Below are 15,585 nucleotides of genomic sequence, written 5' to 3'. Positions count from 1 at the left end.
TCCTCAATAATTAGTTTGCAAGGTTATTATGATAAATCACTCAGTTATAGTGATCTTATCATTACCTTAACTTCTTCTTTTCATATATTTCGCTAGATCGATCTTAAAGTGTATTTAATCTGACGTTCTTGTACTTTGGAAGACAGAATTTCTAGTATTAGGGCTGCGTGGTTTGATTTCTAATACCAGTTCGAGCTAGATGCAATTATCTCGGCTTTGTATGCTCTATCAACCCATACTTTAGCTGTTACATAATTTGAGCCAAAATGTAGTTTAGTATTTAACTGTGAAGTCTTAGACTACAGATCAACCTTCAAATTGATTTGACTGTTCTTATTTAATTTGCATTGCCACAAGTAGTGGTTATCTGAAGAATAAGCAATACAGCTTTTTGTTATACGTTCAGATCAATAAATGGTAGTTTGAAACTTTCGCATATCTTTGTCTTTCGCATATCTTTCAGGCATACCGATAACTAGCTACCTGACATTAGTGTTATATTAGTGAAGTTTCAGTACTAGACCAAGTATGATCTAAGTGGCGTCCGAACTAAAATTGGTGGACGATAATTCGTTACCAAGAAAAATGAACTCTTTTGTGTTAAATATTATATATGTACATAATGTTATATATATATATATGTGTGTGTGTGTGTGTGTAAAATAAAAAAAGTAAATGATAAATTATGATTTATATTAGCAATAGCTCATTAATGTACTTGTCAGTTTTCGAAATAAATTATAATTTCAGTGGAGGCGCACCAGAGCTCTTAAAAATCAATTTTAATTTCTGAATGCAAGCCTGTCTTTTCCTCGCATTCAAATCTTGTACAGAGACTGAGAATTTTAAGGAACGAAAAACCCCCAATCATATATCAAAGGCTTATTCTCCAGGATACGCAATGAATTTTTTATAGCGCGCAAAAATTTTGTTCCTCAAAGTACTAAAAGTGATACCCTGGTCGTGTACATTATACGATAGTGACTTCCTACTGCTGAGCTCCTGCAGACTTTCTGAATGATATAACCAAATGGGTGGACCACTAATGTCACTTGTATAGAGAAGTCTTAAGTTTATTTTCACGTTGTTACCGAATCGTGTTCAGGAAAATTTTCTGCTTGACGGCTATAATTATATCGACAGGGCATCGCGATCAGAAAGTCTTGAACTGTTCCCTCTTTATTTTCAAAGCTACACTTAAAATTTCCTTCCGTATCTTCATACTATTTCTAGAATTATCTCTATTCTCCTTAGTGAAGGTTTAAGCGTTTTATCTTGTTTCCTTGGTGTGCTGTAAAAGAGTGGTACCTGCCATCTCTTGGAATAGTACATTATGCGTATAATCAGGGGTTAAACTCAGATCGAAATCGGCTGAGTGGAATAATAGCTTTTAAGTGGAATAATAATGCCAGCCAATGCCCCAAATAAGACAAAGTCCGAAAGTTTTTTTCTATTTAACTATTTAAACTTAATTTAATGATTTATTAGACTTCTCTTTATCTCTTTACATTTATTTTAATTTAAATTTAATTATTTAATTATTTTAATTTTTAGCTATTTTATTTACTAATTTTTTCTTTCGTTTCTCACAGTCATAGAGCTCCGGTACTTCTAATTCTAGAAATTAAGCCTTGCTCTTACATAACGCTAATGATGTAAGTGGCCTAAAACTCAAACAGCCAATAATAATTTTGCAGGAGTATTAATTATCCAATCAAAATGCTTTGAGAACAAAAATTAACTTAACCGGAATTAAGATTTCATTATGAACACAACGCACTTGCTTTCTACCCTTCGGCTTAGCCGGACTGCTGCATGCTGCTCTCTTTTTATTGAAAAGCTATAAAAAATTTAAAAATTTTGAAATAGGTACAAGAAATGGGCGAAATTCTTTGTGGCCGCAACACGTTTACTGAAATAAAATGAAGATTTAATCTGCCTCAGTAGCCAGGTTTGCTCTTTAGTATGGATCTACATCTTCACTAATCACTTCGTCAATTGTTTCATTAAAATAATTGTGAGCTTTATTACATATATACCAATAAGTTCGCGGAACGGAAATGAAGAAACCAATTTTTATTTGTAAAAATGACTTTATTTTTCAACGTAGTTTCCCTCAACTCCAGTAGACTTATTCCAACGGTCTTCTAATTTATGGATCCTATGACAGTAGTGGTTTTTCGGCAGCTCTGCAAAATATCCCTCCACGGCAGATATTACCTCTTCGTTTGAAAAAAATCGTTTTCTACGGAGATATTGTGTGAGGAGTGGGAAGAGACAGAAGTCAGAAGGAGCTAAATCTGGCGAATAGACTGGATGTTGCAACAATTCGTACTTCAATTCAGTTATTTTAGCAATGGTTTTTTTGAGCTGTGTGCGCAGGTGCGTTATCTTGGAAAATGATTTTCTTCTTCTGTAATCCGCGTCTTCTTTCACGAAATGTTTCGTCTAATTGATTCAACAGGTTACAATAATAATACGAATTAATTGTTTTGTCAGTTTGAAGGTAATCTATTAACAGAATTCCTTTCGCATCCCAAAAAACTGATGCTAACACCTTCTTGGCTGATTTTTGCACACTAACTCGCTTCGGCGCCGAAGAGCCGGGTTCACATCACTCTTTAGCCTCCTGTTTTGATTTAGGATCATGATGGTAGACCCAAGTCTCATCGTGATAAATCGACGGATAAAGTCGCTTTTATTCTTCTTAAAATGCTTCAAATGTTGCTGGCAAAGTCGCATCCGAATGTGTTTTTGCTCCATCGTTAGAGAATGCGGCACCCATTTTGCACAGAGTTTCTTGAAACCCCAATTAACACTCAAAATATTACTCACTGTGCCCAATGAAATGCCTAAAGCCTCTGTTAAATCTCTTTCAGTCAATCGACGGTCTTCCAATACCATATCTTGTATTTTTCCGATGATTTCCGGTGTTGATGCAGTTTTTGGACGTCCCTCTCGCGGATCGTCTTCAAAGCTGGTACGACCACTTTTGAATAAACTAGCCCACTTGCAAACCATTGTTTTTGAAGGAGCAGATTCACCCAACAGATTCACCATTTATGAATTTCCATTGCCTTTAAACCTTTCTTTACAAAACATTTGATAACTGCACGTTGCTCAATTTTATCAATACCTGAAAAAAGGCACAACACGTTAGATATAAAGGGCGGTTAAACAATGAATAAATTAACAAATCGAAATGAAACTTTTGACGCGTTCCTAAGAAAGAACAAATATGAAAATGGCGTTGAAGTTTTAGGTCTAATATTGACGAATAGATGGCGCTCCGCGAACTTATTAAACTACCTTGTATATGTGATATTTCGGTAGTCGTGGAACATGAATGACGAGGCTTGGCATCAAAGTCCAGACATTTCTGTAGCAGAGTGTTAAGGTGGTATCCAAAGAAGGCACAGGATTTCACTTTTTACTGTTCCATATCTTTATTTTAATTTCATAAGCAGATCAATATTCGTTACTAAATAAGATTATTTTAAATTTACTGCGTCATAGAGGAAAGGAAGATGGGAGCAGCAGCGTAGGTTTTAACAGCACAGGGAGAGGGAAGCTTCTTTTTGCAAAATGGCGCGCATTCTCTATTTATAGTAGCGGTTATGTAATAGGCTAGAATGTTCTCGAAGGTACTGGTCTAGGGGGGGGGAGATCCTAAATTGCGGAAAGTTAATTAGAGGTTGCTTATTTGCGTAGAGCAAACCAATCGTATTTTTTATGTTTTACACATAATAATGTAATATATGCATATATATATAATATTAATAATAACAGCAAGAATCGATGCAACGTGCATATCTTGGCAGGGCCATAGTTTCAAGTTTAATTACAACCACCTTTTCCAACTGCACAACTGAAAATGATGACAAAAAAAACGTGTTTAAGCAATAACTATGCAAAGAAATAGGAGAACATTCCTGCGAAAGAAATCTTCTGTCGCCATCTGATGATGAAACCTAAACGAAAAGCGCCAAGAAAAAAAGTTTGTTGAAGAGCTAAGGCTAAAGAGAGATAAGAAATGGAATTATCATTTAGAACCGAAGGATGTTTATGAATTTTAAACGCTTCTAGAAAATTTAATTCTGCAACGAAATATGTTTAATAATAAATGTGACAACTGCAAACTCCTCCAAATTAAAAACTTTTGAACTTTACAGGTGTTATAATTGCAAACAATATTCAAGGCCTAAAGGGAATAGAATGTTTGATATTGCAACATTAGCTTCCATCTTTTCTATTCTCTGCTGTCCAGCGTGTTTCGAAACTGGCTTGCTATCAGTAGAAGATTATTAACTCTCAGGTCGCTTTAACATAGAGGAATTGATATCGGCTTTGCTTTTGTGCATGCTGATTATGGTTTCTATGGAAATGAAACAGCTGATTTCTTAGCTAAAAATGCCTTAAATTTACCAATTGATATCAACATTAGCATTCCAAAGAACTATTGGAAGTCCTTTCATTATAATAAGCCTTTAGCTAAGTGGAATGAGGAATATATTTCACCTTGTACTGCTGAGGTTACCAAAACGTTCTTTCCATCTATTTACCATAGACTGCAGTCCGAGGCTTTCCTCTCTATTAATTTAAAAGTTTCTCAAATGTAGGGCATGGGAAAATCACAGGCTCTACTATATTCTGAGGTACTCTTTTTGAACATTCACATAAATTGTTTGATCTTAGGTTAAAACGAAACATGTAACTTGCTAATCTACCGTGATCAGATAAAAACTGAGAAACTTTTAAATTAATAGAGAGAAAAGACTCGGACTGCAGTCTACTGTAAATAGATGGAAAAAAACGTTTTGGTAACCTCAGCAGTACAAGGTGAAATATATTCCTCATTCCACTTAGCTAAAAGCTTATTATAATCAAAGGACTTCCAATAGTTCTTTGGAATGCTAATGTTGATATCAATTGGTAAATTTAAGGCATCTTTAGCTAAGAAATCAGCTGTTTCATTTCCATAGAAACCATGATCAGCATGCAAAAAAGCAAAGCCCTAGATTATGCTTGCAGAACAATTTGAAAATCGGAGTGACTTTGCCTGTGAACTTGTCTGTTTTCTTGAAGTACAGACTGCTGTTCTCTGATTTGTTCGTTTTATTTATGCATGTAACTTTTAATGTTTTACTTAACTTACTTCTGTAAGCCCTACGTTGTACATGTGTGGTGCACGGGGAGTCTGCATGTTTTCAAATAAATAAATAAAAAAAAAGAAGAAAGAAAATCAGTAGAAGATTCACAATTTGAACTTTAGTTTGAAAAGCAAATGTGGATTCATAGAAGCATTTTCTTTAACTCTCAAAAATGGAAATAAAAGTATTTTAAATTCTTTCTTGACGCTTAGATTAAGACTTAATGGAAAAGGTTACGCATCTGGTAAAACGTTGTTGTTTACTTTGAACTTACCATTCATACCAAAAACAGCATTTATGCAGCATGAATCCAAAAAGTTAGAAACTGTATAATATTTATCTGATCATAACATGAAAGAAGCTGTCAAACGAATTAGAACTTTAAAGAAAAGAACAGCTTCTGATTTTTCTGTGGATGATACCTGGCAGCAGCAGCATCGTCACCATACACGTATGTTTGTCATTTCTACTAACACAGGTAAAATGCTGGGTGCATATAAAACAGTTTCAATTTATAATTCAAGATATCTTGGATTACTTCCTGTGTTTGAATATTTAGGTTTAAAAATTGAACAAGAAATGATTAAACATTAATTTGTAATTGATAACGAAAGAATAAAGAACTCAAAACGTCATTTGTAACTCGTTTCAATAATAGCCAGAAAATTATTAAAAGCAAATAGGAAACTAAAATTACTTAAGTATGAATATAAGGAGGGTTTGATGCACAAATGTGGAGTATTTTCGGTGTATAAACACAACAGAATACTCATTTTGCTAACGCGAAATCTTTAAATCCGTTTTCTGGAAAACTTGTTTTTTGTGTTTTTACATACAACAAATGTAGCTACTCATATTGTTTTAATGATATTTCTATTAAATTTCACTGCAGTGTTTCCTATATTGTTTACTAGGATTAAGCTAAAAGCTAAGTTCCATCTATTAATTTGTTTGCTTTATAAGCATTTATGTAAAAATAAAAATTAAAAAAAAAAAAAAAAAAAAAAAAAACATTTTATACGAAAAGTGTTTTTCCATGTAATTTCACATATTTTAGTAAGTTTTAGATATATCGTAAAACTTTCAGCTATTAGCACAAATGAGTGTTGTAGTAGTATACAGTGTAAGTGAAATTAAGATATATACAGTGGGAAAAATATATGATATCTAACATAAATTTTCCTAAAAAATTGCATCTATTTCAAACATTTATGAAAATGTTCCTAAAAATGTACTTATTTTCATGATATGATATCAAATTTTGACTAAATAATGTATTTAATTAATATTCTACGATTTAAAAAAAGGTGCTCCGAACATAGGCAGATACCCTAAACAAAACTGAGCAAGGGAAATTAACTCATCTATATAGAATCTATGAAAAATGAGTTTTCTGACGTGAGGTTTGCAGTTATTAAAGCGCATATTTCCCTGGAATATGGGTGAATAAAGATTTAAAGATTTAACACAAATGAAACTTTGTGAAATTTTTAGGACAAACGTTTTTAATTTATTATGAAACATTAGGGAATTTTATGTAGTGGGTTTCTCGATAGTAAAGGGAAAAAAATCTGGAAACTGCATATTTAGCTAATGTGTAAGAGGCAGTGTCTAGATTTCAAGTAATCGAACTTGATGGAATACCATGTTTTCTTACTTTTGGGACAAACCTATAATCTGGCACTGTTCTCAAAGAGCGAGATATGCGATTTTTGTAACTGATTCGGAAAAATTTTTAAAGATTACATCGCAATTTTATTTTTAAAAAGTGCGAAGGAAAAGGTTGTGTTGGTTTATTTAATTATGGCAAAGCACTCGAAGGTAATCTGAGAAAGAAGAAAGACGACTTCAAAGAAGACTTTCTAAAGGGAAACTACCTGGTATACTATATACAATACACATGGGGAAATCCAAGAAAAACACTCATGCAACCAGCCCGTTCCCTGGAATTCGAACCGTGGACCGAATTGACAGTGTTTAGCTACTTAACAGCTTGTCCGCTTGCGGGCCCGAAGGAGAAGGATCTTCAGGGATCAAGTTATAGGGACCTGCATTTAAGAATTTGGCGGTACCTTCATTAATGACGCTTTTGTCCATGACGATTATCTGGTGAAATATTTCGTCTGTTTAAATGATAAAAATCCAGGCTAGAGTGAATTTAGTGTAAAGTAGCTTTATTTTTTCTACATTTATTTTCCTTGGTAAATGCTTACAGTAGTGTGTGCCAAAGATTGTATAGCAGTTAAATGAATATGGAAATCAATAGCTAACGCTTAAATGCTGGTAATAAAATTAAAACTTTGATGGCCATAGATAAACACATAGTCCTGAAAGCCCCTAAAAATGCATACTAAATGAACATAAGCGTGACATAAATGATGGCAGTAAGAGCATAATCTCATATAAATTTATTAATCGCAAGTTAATAATATTGCTAAAAGTTTCATAATAAAGTTAAGTGAATAATGAATTTGATGGATTCCAGATGTATCAACAAACTTAATTAGATATAATGTACATAAAATAAATGCCAGATAATTAAAATTCTAATTTTTCCTGTAATACTTTTTTTGTATAAAAATAAAATTTTCTGTGCAAAAATAATAAAGTCAGGAAATATTTCTGATCAAATACTTTGTTAATAATATTTGCTCTAATATTACTTTGCGCTATAATGGTTCAGTAAATAACCTTTATTTGTATATTTAAAAAAAAAAAAATTCTAATACTGAAACTTCTTGTAAAGAAGAGCGACGTATTTTTCCTCTAAGAATCAAACCTTGATATTTGCACAAGGACCGATGTGAATAGTGGTCCAGAATATTGTAAAAAACAAAAGTAGTGTAAAAATATCGTAAATTTCATTTTAGGAGAGGTAAATTGGGCAAAACGTCTACGAACTGTAAAAATGCTATTTGCAACAGAAACAAATACTTTATCATTTAAAAAACAACAAATTTGCATATTGTTTGTAATTTAATTATACTGAAATTCAGATTTGTATTATTATATCCTTATTTCGAAGAAAATGATGCTTGATTTTTGTCAAATCAATAACACCTCTATAAAATGTTTCTTCTATTGGTTGTTTATCGTAAAAACTTTAAACCCTGAGCAGTATTAATATTTATATTTGCTCACCCATACAAATATTCTCAAATAAGAAATATTTTAAAATATCATTTTATTAACTGATTGCTTTAATTTAAAATATGTTCATTCTTTAATTACTTTTATATTTCGTTTAAATACAGCAATCGCTTTTTACTTCCTTGTACGAAGTAAAAAGGAAGTATTGTAATCGCGAAAATTTTCAGGCATCATATTTCAAAAAAAAATATCCATCTTGACAACTATCGAATGCAATTTAACGAAGTTTCTGCAAGACAGATGTGTAAAGACAGAATAAGAGACTCTTTTGCCCCCCCCAAAAAAATTATAAAACTGATTTAGAATAAATTCTGAAGAGAATTTTTCGTTGGGTCTGTACGTACGTATTTTACATAACTCAAAAACGAGTAGCCTCAGAACGTTGAACTTTTGTATATAAGACTCCTATTACATGTAGATGTGCACCTGGTATTTTGGTTGCAATGGGCCTCACCAAACGTATATAAATATATGTATATAAATATATATATATATCCACTCTGTTAACCGGCTCAGTGATCTCAGTTTCTTTACTCATATATGTTTGTAAGTTGTGCATTTTTTTGCTTTAAAAGTGAATGAATTATAGTTTTCTTATCTTCCAGTTAAGGTTTTCATGTCTTTAGTAAATCTGCATGCAATATTAGAGGAGTTATCAACAATTTAAAAATTGTTTAAGTTCAGCTAAGCCTAAAATTTTTGCGATGGCGGACGTGTTTGTTTACATTTTAAATTTGGCAAAATAGCGGATTTGTTGCCAATCTAGAGAAAGTAAGCTTCGTAACAACAAAGATAACGCCTTCTTTTATTATTGCGAATTAAATCATGTTTAATCCATTCTGGAATTTATTCTAGGAAATAGATGTTTAAGATTTACTTCGTAATTTTTAATATAGATATTTTGAGTGTTTATGGAGTTTTGCTTTGTCGGGAAGTGGGAATTGAATTAATTGAATGAGAAATACTGAATCGTCTGTGAAAAACTGTTTTACTTTTTGTTTTGTTTGCTGAATTTCTTTTATGCATCGTTTTAGATTTATTATAGTATTTGAATAGAGCATGTGACAACGATTAGATAATTCTTTAAATGATATAAATTTATATGCATTCTGAGTTATAATACGAACGAAATGTAACACTATTAAATGAACCTAGCGCCAGGTTGTCGCTATGGTAAACACATATAGTGAATATTAAAGATTGCACTTATTCTATCGTGGTTTATGCGCTATCGACGAAGTAGATTTAATTCAATCCAATAAAGTTGGAATGAAATGCAAGAAAAAAATGCATATAATTTAAAATTTCGTACAAGGAAGTCATGCGGTGTACACATCAGATTTTTTTTAATATGTTATAACATTTATATCTCTTTACTTTGACTTAATCCTTGCTTTTGCATTTAAATAAATGCAAAAGCAAGGATGATACTTAGAGAAATGAATCCTAATATTCATATATTACTTATGCTTCTCTGAACGTATAATTATTTGCATTGTAGGCACACAATACCAATCAGACATAAAAAATATACAGTAAAATTAATTATGAGTATTTACGTTGGAAATTTTGCACACAGATTATATTGAGAACAATTTAAAACCCTAGTGAATAACAGCTGATGTAGCATTTTACACGAATGTCATCTTAATATGTTAATCAAGGACTAACTACATGGAAAGCTAAACTGCAGGTTTCAGTGAACATTGAGTATAATAATTCAGCCTTTAGAACATTATTAATATAGGTGAAACATATTGTCAGACTAAATGCATTGGAGCGTAATGTTCAGTTTAAATATATTATTTTGACTATCTCCAGGACAATTTTTTTCGAAAACTATACTTCGAAAACTATACTTTCGAAAACTTTCGAAAACTATACTCAAGATTAAGGGTTCCACATTAAAATTTTTTGTAATATAAAACAGGCCTATGTATTTAATTTCTGCTATAAAAATCTAAAAATATGGCTAAATACATAGAGATGCAGTCACGATTATATCATACATTTCATAATACTGTTTGTACTATAGACCTTTCAGTTGCTGTTTGGACTTAGGCAATTTGATGAATGTGTCTTTAAAAGCAATTTGGCAAGATAATTAGTAAAAATTCAATAGATAAAGTTCAGTATAATATTCGATTCCTGGCGGCTAAATGGACTGAATGCATGTGTATAAAATCATCGCATAGTCATTTCACAAGCGACGATTTTCATTTTCTGTAATATTAGTCGTTATGCTTAAAACATCCTTCACAAAATCATTTCTTCTAGGATATAGACTAGTTACGGTATCTACTAGAAGTAGTTTATCTCATACATTTTGAGAGTATAATAAATTGCTTAGTGTCAAGTTTCAAATCACTGAGGTATTAATTCAGAAGTCAAACAACGAAAATCAGCGTTATATTTACAAAATTTTCACAGGATTTCACGGGACAAAAATTTGCGGTTTTGCAGCTGAAGATGGTGGTTCGGTAAAACCATCGAAACTAGTCCTGTGAAAATTTTGTAAATATAACGCTGATTTTTGTTGTTTGACTTCTGAATTAGTATTTATTCGGCGTATTATTGTGTCTTAATCACTGAGGTATTAGCAGCCTGTTTAAGAGATTTACGTTTTTTCTCTTAGAGTTGACTGTATATACCAGGGAATTTCATTTAGAACGTCTTAGCGTACTTGAAAGATACAAGCAATATTTTTATGTTAAGCCGCAATAAATACATATAGCTAGAACACATTTACTAAAATACGGATAAATAAGGCAAGAGTCATCTTCGTAAGAAAATAATGTTTTGGTGAAGAATATTCTAGGAAACACTAGTTCATAAGTGTTACACATTAGAAAACTACATAAGCATCCACACACACCATCAGCTCATTAATATTCAAATTTGGCTCTAATTATGAGTAATAAAACACATTATCTACTCGGCGGTTCTTGGGTTCTCTCTCTATATATTTAAGTATAATATAAATATATATATAGAGAGAGATAACACTAATATGTTCTATTTATATTTTAATATAAATAGAAATCTTGTTGTTTATTGGAGTAAATTACTATAAATAGCTTTTAATAATTTACTAAACATAACGTATTATGTATTTTACGTATATATTACGTTACGTATATAATACGTTATGCACATACTTTACGTATATAATACGTTATATACGTTACGTATATAATGCGCTACATACAGAATATATTACATATATGACACTTATTATTATGTATGTGATACGTTAGGTATATGAAAAACAAAACGCAGAAAAAATTAAAACATTTTAAATACATTTTTAAAGGGTATTAATGTTTTCAATATTTCTTTAGTTTCTCTTGCATTTTTTCCAAACATTTTATCACGGATGTAGATAAGAATATTTTATCATTCCCCCAAGGAAATGAATGCCTTGTGAACATTAATAACATTTTCCTGAAGCAAATGATACAATAATCATTAATAAGTAGCTCATCTTACATTAATACTGAACTACTTCAAATGAAATATTATATATTTGCTTAATTTCAAATACATTAAGAACTTCATCAACTCGGAACAAAGGCGCACTCTTTCAAGAATTTGATTGCATTTAAATGGTATGCATATTGAATTTTTTGATAGTTCTACTCAAAAGTATTTGAATAATACTTTCTAATAGCATACGGAATATCTTCAGTATTACTATTTTCTACAGCTGAATAAATAATTTTTACATCTCTAAATACAAGCTTTATTAGCGCTTCGTTTTGAATTTTGCTTCTTGACATTTGGTTCTTTTACTTCTAAACCACTGAAGAGTAGTTTGATTTTAGAAAAATGTATGCAAACAAAATTAGCTTTAATTAGCTGTGGATTTATTGAAATTTAATTTCAAACGTTAAATATTATACATGGCCAAATAAAGCTTAGAAATATATTGGTAGCTAAAAATTTATTCCAATGGGTGAAAAGTATAATTTTAGCTTCAGAATAAAAGTGTCGAAACTAAAAGATAAATTTAAGAGTATTACTCAAACTAATAAATGTTCGATTTTCTTAATACAAAAATTGCTAATTTATCTTTTGAATATATCATGGATATCTTGAATATCTTGAAATACCTTATATTAATAAATAAAGGATTAATCAATAAATCATATTATTAGAATATTGTTTCTCAAAACCTCCAAAGTTTGCCGCATATATTTTAACCATTAAGTTACATTATTATAAGTTTAATGATAATACGATAACGAATCTTATAACAGCATTCGGAATCGAAAGGGCAAATTTTCCAGCATACAGATTACGGTTTCTCATGAGCAACTTTAAATTATCTTCAGTCACAAACTTTCAGCTTCTACTTTATTGCAAACTGAAAAATAAATGAATACAATTTTATCTCAATCCATTAAAATGCTGAATCATCGAAACTGTGAATCAAACTACATAAAATCTCTAATTATTTAAGCAAATAGTACTCTTATGCTTATATTATAAATGTTCACACGTTTAGTTTATACCCTTGCAACAGTTTCCAGTTGTAACGAAAATATTATCAAAAAATATCAGAAATACGCCGAGACAACCCGTCAACGGTTGTTCTGCACAGGTTATAATATATACGTATATAAACCTTAATAATAATTAGACACAGTGAGTCTACTATTAGAATATATGTTTACAATTTCAATATTTATAGAAAAAGAAATAAATCTTATCTATTTGAATTCTGCACATGCTTCCTGACGAATAAACTCTTTTATTAATCCTCGATATCAGCATTTTCACAGTTTCACAGTAAAGCAGGAACTAGGATATTATTCAATAAACAGAACACAAATACAATATATCTCAGTTCAATTCATATCAACATTAAATTCATAGAACACTTCTATCACTAAGCAAACACGGATTAGAACGTGCATGACAACGCCGAAAACTGATGCCATCCACAAAAAAAGGATACATAAAACTCGCGTCATTAAAACATTAATACATTAAAAGTCTCGTGTTCATTCAATAAAGTTATTCATAAAACTGTCTCGTGGATATCTTCCGAAGTTTATTGACGGCATTACGTAATATCCTTCCACCTTGATTTGCCACCTTCGAGGTAAATCAACAAAGTTCGAAAGTTCAATAGCCCAGTCTCTTAGGTATCTTGATTACTCTGCCGCTTCTTGACGTCCGAGGAGATGCTGAAACATCTTTCTGAATTGGAGTGTCATTCTGTGATGTTGCTGGTGAGTCATTAGTAGTGGCCCACCAGCGGCCGAGCGGTAAAGTCGCTGAACACTGGTAGTTCGGTCCGCGGTTCGAATCCCGCGAACGGGCTGGCTGCATGGGCGTTTTCGTGGTTTTCCCCATGTGTAACGTGTATACGAGCCAGTTTCCCTTAGAAAGTCCTCCACGAAAGGCATCCCTCCCCTTAGGCAGATAGCCCTCGTGTGCTTTGCCATAATTAAATACACACATACACACATTAGTAGTAAGTTGATCTGGTATAATGGGATCCCCAGAAGAATTAACTTCTAGAGGGTAAATGTTTTGGACTGGACGAACGAGATGACCAAGTGGAGTTTATACTTTGACGACTCTCACATGGCTGTCTCTCCCTGGATACAGTTCTTCAATCACTGCAAGTGGCCAATTAAGTCTCTTTTGGTTTTCAGAACCAACAAGGACCACTTCTCCAACTTTGAAAATTTTGACAGATGTGCCAGCTTTTTGCAACAACTGACCTAAGTATTCTTTCCGGAATCGTCGCCTGAATTGTTCACGCAGTTCTTGGCAATAACGTTCTCTCTTTACCAGTTTGTTCCTATCCAAATGATCAAGATCAGCCGTTCCAATCTCTTTTACATCTTGGAGAAAGTTGGATGGTGTTAGAGGCCTCAACTCATCTGCATCTTTGGAGATGTATGTTAACGGGCGGTTGTTAAAGGTGGCTTCTGCGTTGCAAAGAACTGTGAGCAGTTCCTCATACGTAACTGACGACTTACCAAGAACTCGAACAAGTAGATTTTTCACTATGCGAATTAGTCTCTCCCACCAACCGCCCCACCATGTTGCGGTTGGGGGAATGAATTTCCAGTTAGTTGGATTTAGAGTTTCAAGAGCAGCTATCTTTTGCCACTCAATTTGGTTCAATGCACCAGAGACGCCGATAAAGTTCGTGCCGTTGTCACTATAGATAACTGTCGGACGGCCTCGTCGAGCGATGAATCTTCTCAACGCGAGTGCACAGCAATCTGCACTTAAGGATGTCACGATCTCCAAATGTATTGATCTGTAGACTGCGCATGTAAACAGTACCACCCAGGCTTTAGTCCTTTTCCTAAGAAAAAGGGGACCACACAAGTCAATTCCGGCGACTTCGAAAGTTCGAGCGTCCCGTACTCTGTCTAAAGGTAAATGAATAGGTATGGTTGAAGGTGACTTTGTTGTGAATCTCTTGCAGGTAATGCATTCCTTGATTATTGATCTAATTGTTTGTCTAGCTGAAATAATCCAATATTCTTCTCTAACCATTGACATGAGCATTTGAACACCGGCATGAGAATTCTTTTTATGGTATTCGAGCACTAAACTTTGCACAATATGATGCTTTGACGGAAGTAGAATTGGATATTTAAATCCAAATTCATCATCTCTTGCGAGAATCTTTGTTTTCACTCTTATCAGTCCTATTTCATCTCTGACGACTGAAAGACCATTTATTACATCTCCAGTCTGAGAAAAACTTTCACGTTGAACTAGTAGACTCAAAGTGTTTTTTGAATCTTTTAACTCGGCTGCAGACAAGAATTTTGCTCTATTTACAAATTTTGCCTGACAGCGTCTAATAAATCTTAGAACCCATGCTAAAATTCTTACAATTGCTGAAAATTTAGAATATTTTTCATACCACTTAGATGTATCAGTACTCACACTAACGTTTAATACTACAGTTTTCTTTCTGATTTCGGAAGAAATTAATGCCTCAATTGGTTTAATTTCAAGGCGTGGCCAACTATCCTTCGGATTCTTTAACCACTTAGGACGCTCCCACCATGAATTCTTTAGAATTTGATGAGGGGTACAACCACAAGATGGTATATCAGATGGATTTAACTGGCTTGGCACGATTTTCTACAAAAGTTCCCCATTGATCATTGCGCTTGATCCATGACAGACTGTGGTGGAATCAGACCAGTAATGGTTTTCAATTTCGTCTAAGGATAATGCCTCTACAACATACTTCGTTAGACGTACTCCTAAAACACAAGCTAAAAGTTCAAGACGTGATATT

At 32.7% G+C, this 15,585-nt stretch overlaps 1 protein-coding gene across 3 annotated transcripts in view; it reads left to right on the top strand.

Moving 5' to 3' along the window:
- Positions 1 to 15,585, top strand: part of LOC118185412 (nephrin-like) — a 1,505,573-nt gene that overhangs the window by 695,615 nt on the left and 794,373 nt on the right. The gene's annotated exons all lie outside the window — the stretch shown is intronic.

This window comes from Stegodyphus dumicola, chromosome 3 (assembly GCF_044657685.1).
Source record: "Stegodyphus dumicola isolate Sdum_Otavi_A_Nest chromosome 3, ASM4465768v1".
Lineage (NCBI taxonomy): Eukaryota > Metazoa > Arthropoda > Arachnida > Araneae > Eresidae > Stegodyphus > Stegodyphus dumicola.
Note: the sequence above shows the minus strand (reverse complement) of the source record. Positions and strands in the feature narration are given on the sequence as shown.